The sequence below is a fragment of the Eurytemora carolleeae genome, unplaced genomic scaffold (genome assembly GCF_000591075.1).
Source record: "Eurytemora carolleeae unplaced genomic scaffold, Eaff_2.0 scaffold523, whole genome shotgun sequence".
Taxonomy (NCBI): Eukaryota; Metazoa; Arthropoda; class Copepoda; order Calanoida; family Temoridae; genus Eurytemora; species Eurytemora carolleeae.
In genome coordinates this window covers 115,651-123,392 of record NW_019396427.1, presented here as the reverse complement: position 1 = coordinate 123,392, position 7,742 = coordinate 115,651, and the positions used below count along the sequence as shown (strand labels likewise).

Here is a 7,742-nt window from a genome sequence, read left to right as displayed (position 1 = left end):
AATGGCAACACTCTGTCCTTAGGGTCAAGTATATCTGCATACTTAGATACCAAGGTATGTGGGCAAGTGGGCACTTCAACTATGCTAGACATAGTTTAGTTGCATAAGCAAATATTTATATGATAGATAGATAGATACTTATTGTCAGTACAGTTAAATATGCTAGGATTTTAGGCATTTATTGTACGATAGTTATATATGTAGTTAAGAGGATAAATATTGGTTCATAGTTAGATAGGCATTTATTGTCCAAATATTACAAAGTCTAGTTAAGTGGCCAAATGCTAGGTATTTATTGTCAGATAGTTAAACTCATAGTTTGAAAGGAATAGATATGTTTTTTTGTTTAGCTAGTTAGGAGGACGTCTATTAATAGATAGTTAGATAAGCATTTATTGTGTACAGTTACATTAATAGCTAGGAGGTCATATATATTAATAGATAGTTAGATAAGTATTTATTGTGTACAGTTACATTAATAGTAAGGAGGACATATATTAATAGATAGTTAGATAAGTATTTATCATGTGCATGCAGTTCCATTAATAGTAAGGAGGACATATATTAATAGATAGTTAGATAAGTATTTATCATGTGCATGCAGTTCCATTAATAGTAAGGAGGACATATACTAATAGATAGTTAAAGAAGTATTTATTGTGTACAGTTACATTAATAGTTAGGAGGGCATATATTAATAGATAGTTAGATAAGTATTTATTATGTACAGTTACATTAATAGTAAGGAGGACATATATTAATAGATAGTTAAAGAAGTATTTATTATGTACAGTTACATTAATAGTTAGGAGGACATATATTAATAGATAGTTAGATAAGTATTTATTGTGTACAAGTACATTAATAGTTAGGAGGACATATATTGATAGATAGTTATTAGGGTTTAATACTAGTTTAAACTAGAAATTCAACATACATATATCAACACCAGATTTAGGACAAGACAATAAATAGTAAATTATATAGATATTTATAGATAAAAGATAGATATTTATTTGCCGTTGTAGGGTGATTAAGTGACTTTATCGCCCTTCAACAAGGCAAAAAAGTAACTTTTTCACCCTGCTATCAAAATTTCCAATTTTATACCTAATGTTACCCATTCTAGGGTGAAAAAGTTGTTTTATCAACCTACAACAGGGTGTTAAAGTAACTTTATCGACCTTCTATTAAATCAGTTGAGTAAAATTGAATTAAACTATACATTTTATTGTAATGGGTATCATGTGTCCGAAAAAGTTTTTGCCGCGATTTTTACTTTTTATAGTTTGTTTTAGATCAAAATATAAGTATTTTCACAACTTTCTAAGTTCGGTTTGAAAATACTTTGATTTTGATCTTAAACAAAAAATAAAAATACCGGCAAAAACTTTGTTGCACTCAATAATGCCTATAAGGCTATAACAATGACATAATTAGATATAAATAGAAAACGATATTTGTTTTATGTTAAATAGTTACTTACTTAGTTAATCTATCTTGAATGTAAAGGAAAAATCTAATAAAATTTAGTTATTTTCAAAACTAATTATTGATTCTCCCATAAAACTCTGGAAGAGGCAAACGACTAAGACAAAAACAATATTTCGCATAATAAATTGATTTTCAGATACTCTAGTAAATCTATTTGCTTTCAAACAACATCAAATACTCAAAAAATGTCCTTAATGTCGTCTTTTTATTCCAGGGTTGTAATCTATGTTATACCAGTTATGTTATAGCAACGTAGCTATGGGACATGAGATCAGGAAGTTCTTTTATAACAATGCAAATATTAAAATAATGATTTTCGTTTTGAAAATAAATACAAAATGAAAATGAAAGTTCATGTTTCACGGAACCAACAAAATCATTAATCATTTAATATGACTCAGTGCGCTGTATCTCCTGAATACTCAGTAGAGCAGAAACAATTATTATAAAACGATTTACGCTATCTTTTTACAGAGCGTTGAACTTACTTAAGCTACCTTTTTCCAGAGCGTTGAACTTACTTACGCTACTTTTTTCCAGAGCGTTGAACTTACTTACGCTACCTTTTTTCCAGAGCGTTGAACTTACTTACGCTACCTTTTTCCAGAGCGTTGAACTTACTTACGCTACCTTTTTCCAGAGCATTTAACTTACTTACGCTACCTTTTTCCAGAGCGTTGAACTTACTTAAGCTACCTTATTACAGAGTGGTAAACTTACTTACGCTACCTTTTTCTAGAGCGTTGAATTCTTTAACAATACCTTTTTCTTGAGCGTTGAATTTTTTAACACTACCTTTTTCTAGAGCGTTGAACTTTTTAAAGCTACCTTTTTCCAAAGCTAGCTGTAAGGAATCTAAAGCATTGAGATTGAGTTCTAGTTTTCAGATCGACCTATTAACAGTCAAAAAAGTATTATAATTTTTAAATTTTCAAATTTCTTCTAAGGAAAGAGTGATATTGTTTTCTTTTCCAAACTTATTTCAACTTAAAAAAAACTTTTTTACTTTAAGGATGTCACGGACAATATGGTGAACTGTCTCTTTAAGTAAAAGTTTCTAATATATTGGCCTGGTTTACTTGGTTTGATTGGTTTGTTATTGTTTAGCTTCTAACCACAAGGAAATGTGTGTAAAGAATTGTATTAGCTGTGGAGACCATTGTTTTTTATTTCTCGTGTGAACGCAGTGTAATGCAACTAAAACAAACATTTATTGCAGTTAAAATCAAATTAATGAAAACTAGTTTTAAACTTTTTATGAAAAGTACGAATGAAATGGATATATTTAGGTTTAAACACATTAGTACAGTACCCCAGTTTTAATAATATAATTAACAGCTAACATAACTGTAATCTCGCTAACAATTGACAATTACTGCAACACAATAGCTGCTTCAGAGCTAATTAAACAAATAAGCAGATGAAAAACACACCAGGACTGATTTACAGACTCAATTATGTAAAATTAAACTTTAACAAAAGTGTGAGAAAAATGGCTGGAAAAAAAAGAAATTTTGAATCATTTGAAAAACTTGTTTCTTTTAACAAAAAGAAAAGTTACATGATTTACTGTGTACTGAAGAAAATGGGAGACGTTTAATTTGTCCTTCTGGATTTTTGGAGATGGTGTAATTTGTACTGTGCACTGGACTATATATGTAGTTGGTGTAGTATATACTGGACGATGTATGGAGATGTTGTACTATGTACTGGACTATACCCGGAGTTGGTATACTATGTACTGGACAATATATGGGGAAGGTGAACTATATACATAAACAATATAGGGAGATGGTATACTGTGTACTGGACGACAAACGATGTTGGTGTAATTTGTACTGGAAGATATATGGAGATGTTGTACTAGATACAGGAAGATAAATGGAGATGGTTTACTAAATATTGGACGATAAAGGAAGTTGGTGTACTGTGTACTGAAAAATTCGATCATCGATAAAAATTCCCTAGGGTCACGTGAGTTCCCACAAAAAATTTGGGCCCGATCGGTTCCCAAACAATAAATTCAAAACAGCTGAGCTGATCGGGCCTAATTTTTTTGACGGACCTCACGTGACCTGCAGGGAAGGTTAATGGATGATCGAATTTTAAGAAACATATGCCTATAACAAAATTCAATTTTTAAAAATTTTCAAATTTTTAAATTTTTTATAAAATCCGTGAAATTTTTGTTTGTTTTTGTTTTACAAAATGTTCAGAGAGAATATGTCCACAATTGAAATAAAAGATAGCCGCGAAGAGCCCTAAAAGCCTAGTTTATATAAATTGTGTACTTTGCATCGAAGGATATAGGGAGATGAATTGTCAATTCAATGTAATGATGTATGGCATTATTTTGATTGGGATCACAAAATCTCTAATGATGAAAATTTGAGGTTTTGTAACAAAATTAACTTGAACTTTAAAAGTAAATAGAGTTGTCACGAACTAAAGGTAATCAGGATTATATAGGTATATACTGGTTGAGGGGTGTTACCACTAGTCACAGACTAAAAAGACTACGAAAAGTGTCGTCCATAATCTCAATTGATTCAATTTGAGACGACAGTAAGCCCTTTAGAATTTGGAGCCCAATACCACGGCGTACGGTAGGTTCAGGGAGTCTTAACTTTAGAACCCATTTTCACTCATTTAATGTAGATATTTATATTTGCTATTCCACACTTTATAGTCGGGCCTTGTATTCTATAATTTTAGATATATTAGGTAGCTTAAACGGATTTTGAATTAAGAGCTAAGATAGACTGAAAATATTCCAATACAGGAAGGATGTTGAAGTTAGTTTGGGTCCGTCTTACTATATGGATTTTTGCAATTATAACTGCACCCTTTTATAACATATCATTGTGAGATATGATGGGAGATGAAATCATATTTTTCTTGTAAATGGTTTCATAATGAAACGAGGGTAGGGCAATGATAAAAATAAATCCCCCCTACCTCCCTTCCCCAATAAAATATAACCCGTTTTCCCTCCATTCCCCCAGCTCATACATACCAAACAGTTTCAGAGAAAGTTGTTCCACTCTCTCTCTCTCTCGTTCTCTCTGAGCTTTGTGTATTATTCAACTTTCACTTTCGTTTATCAAACCTTTAGTTTTTAATATTATTGAGATATCATATCACTGTTATAGTTAGACTTTTTTCCCTACTTTTAATCATTTAAAATACAAGTTTTCTAAATTTGAAGCATAGAGTGGGTTTATGTTCACTGTTTGAGGGTTAGATCTCGACTGTTTTGTTCTAAATTCTAAATTGTGAGTCGAGCAGAGGAGGCGCCACCCGCGCCTGCGTTCATACAGTTACTGTAGAACAGGTTCCGGAGATTTCAACTACAGCCGGAGTTCAGAGGAGGGGAGGTGGCAAGGGAGAAGGGGAAAAAGGGGGAATGTGACAACGGAGAGAAGGGACCATGCAAGTAAAGAAGATGGTTAAAGAGAGAAAGTCAGAAACCGGAAGGAAGTAGAAGAGGGTTGGTAGGAAGGGAAGATTGCGAAAGACGGGAACTAGGAAAGGAATGAAAAAGGTGGGACAGGGAAGGGATTGAAAAGGAGGGGACTGGGGAGAGGAAGGGAGAGGATGCTCTTATTATTTTTTCAAATGCAATCAAACTAGATTAATTATTATANAGACGGGAACTAGGAAAGGAATGAAAAAGGTGGGACAGGGAAGGGATTGATTTTTTCAATTGCAATCAAACTAGATTAATTATTATATGAAATATTGTTGCATGACATATAACATTGTTTTTTAGTTTTTTATCTTGCTTTTGCCATTTTATCAAGTTCTAAACAAGAAATAGATAATTGCTTCTTTCAAATATCATTTAAAGCATTTCATTTTTCTGAATTTCCGTTTTCTTGTATTGTTTTAAAACAAATATTATTTAAATGAACAGTATACGCAGTGAATCTATACCCCAGGTAAAATAGAATAGATAGCCCATGTCGTCTTCACCATACCGGAGGTTTTTATAGCTGAATTTGAAAATAGCAATTTAGCTGTGGTATTAGCTACTAGCTACAGTACATTGGATTTAATGAGTTGCGGCAAGTAGCGTATACTTGTACAGAGGGTAAATACAGCTTGCATTAGTGGTCTGTTTCAGTTTATCTAGAATCTATCTATCTATCCCTATTCAGAAAGTAATTGGTCAGGAAAAAATTCAAAAAATCTGATTGTTATCAATTCTAAGTCCAAAAAGAATTAAGTTTTTGCAATAGACTCTGATTTTCCAATCACCATATATCCCTCAGATATTCCAGACCATGAATTAAGTTAGATCAAACAAGCTAAGTTTAAAATATCAAAGCTTTACACCATCAGATTGCAAAGAAATAATGTTCTAAATTCTCAACCAAATATAAAAATTCACTATTTAAAAAAATTAAATTGGAACTTTAAAATGAATTCGTTAAAAAATATTGCAGGTGTCTAATTTTGTTTATTTACATTTTTCATGAAATTCGCTAAAATATTTAATACCTAGAGGGGCTTATTGCTAGAATCTATTGGCCTTGGTTTATAAATGCAACTTCCGCTCCTTATGACACAATACTATAATATTATGTTATTCAATTCTTTTATAAATATATAACTTTCAGATTCAAATATGCAAATTATATAATTTCAAATTCAAAAATTTTTTTCTAGACAATCAAACTTTTCTAGACAATCAAACTTTTTCTAGACAATCAAACTTTTCTAGACAATCAAACTTTTCTAGACAATCAAACTTTTTCTGGTTTTTAAACTGCTCTCTTAAAAGAGAAGTTATGTTTGACAACAAATGCAATATCATGAAATCGAATTTTTTTCTAAACTCGAAATTATTTTTTTTCTAAAATCTAAATTTTTTCTTCAAAGTCTTTGCCAGAAACTCTTATTTTCAAATCTTTATATCTTCGCAAAGCAAAGTGGTAGACCTTAAATATTTCAAGCTATGAATTCAGTGAAACCAAAATAATAAATTTTGAAATATCAAAAGTTTACACAATCGGGTTGTAAAGATATAAGGATTAGAAAATCTAATTTTGTGGCAAAGACTCAATTCCTTTTTATTTTAAAAAAATTTCTTGGGCCAAGCACTTCAGCTAATCATCTAATCAATTTACTTTAACTTGACATGAGCACTGACCATGTCAGAGTTATAGAGGCCAATGCATTTGCCAATATTATAGTTTTCTAATTCATATATCTTTGCAATCTGATAGACCTTTGATATTTTAAATATTGGGTTGCAAAGAAATAGGGATTAGAAAACCAGAGTTTGTGGTAAAAACTCAATTCCTTTACTTTGTCAGGGACCGTTTCAGACTTCCACTATGCAAATATATTTCAAAAATTTCAGAAATTTTAAAAACTGAACTATATAGCCAGTCAAGAAATAAGGCTAAAAACTCCACGTTTATCACAACCTTCCCCCCCCCCCATCACCTATGTTTAACGAAAGAAATATATTCAAATTTGCTCTGGACTTACTGAACCATTCAAAGCACTAGCCGTTACATGCGCGCTGCTAAAGAGATAATTAACCTTTTTTAGATTTAATTGTTAATTAAATTATTATCTACTTTTATTTCATACTAGCTGAAGGGCCAGACGTTGCCCGTGAAAAAATTAAAAAATTTTTTTTTAAATATTTGAAAAAAATATTTTGAGCAAAAATTTTGAATTTATTTAGCCTTAAACACCCACCGGCCACCCATGAGTGTCCACAAAAAAATTCAGCCCAATCGGTCCAGCCGGCTATAGACAACATATACATATACGAATGTCTTGTTTCAAACTATGAATTCTCTTAGATAAAATTTGATCCAAGTTTGAAAAATCATTATTTAAACAATTATTTCCATTTTATTAACCCCCTTTATTATTCCATGTTAACATAAACGATTTTACTTGAAAATTAAAAGTTTCGCTAGGTTAAGCATTTGGAAATAAAAGAAAACTACAATAAATTCAACAGTGCGAGAAAAGTAGAACTTAATTGAACAGCTGATATTTGAAAATTATTGAACGGATCGAAAAATTCGGGAAATTGGTATTCTTGCTGGGAAATACAGGTGAATCATTGTTTAATACTTTAAAGACCATCTCATTTTTTTAAGAAATCCATTTTTCAGACTTTGTTTTTATTATTATTATTATTTTAAAAACTCGTATTTTATCGAAAATTATGAAATTAATAATCTAGCATCCCAAACCGTTGTTTACTTTTAATTTTTACA

General features: G+C 31.0%; 1 protein-coding gene across 1 annotated transcript in view; it reads right to left on the bottom strand.

The window, feature by feature from the left end:
* LOC111703089 (serine/arginine repetitive matrix protein 2) overlaps positions 1–4,791 on the bottom strand; it is a 22,632-nt gene extending 17,841 nt beyond the window's left edge. Inside the window, exon 1 of the mRNA XM_023474949.1 lies at positions 4,511–4,791. The gene's annotated coding sequence lies outside the window, so the exon portion shown is untranslated. The remainder of the gene's footprint in view (positions 1–4,510) is intronic.
* Positions 4,792–7,742: the final 2,951 nt, after the last annotated feature.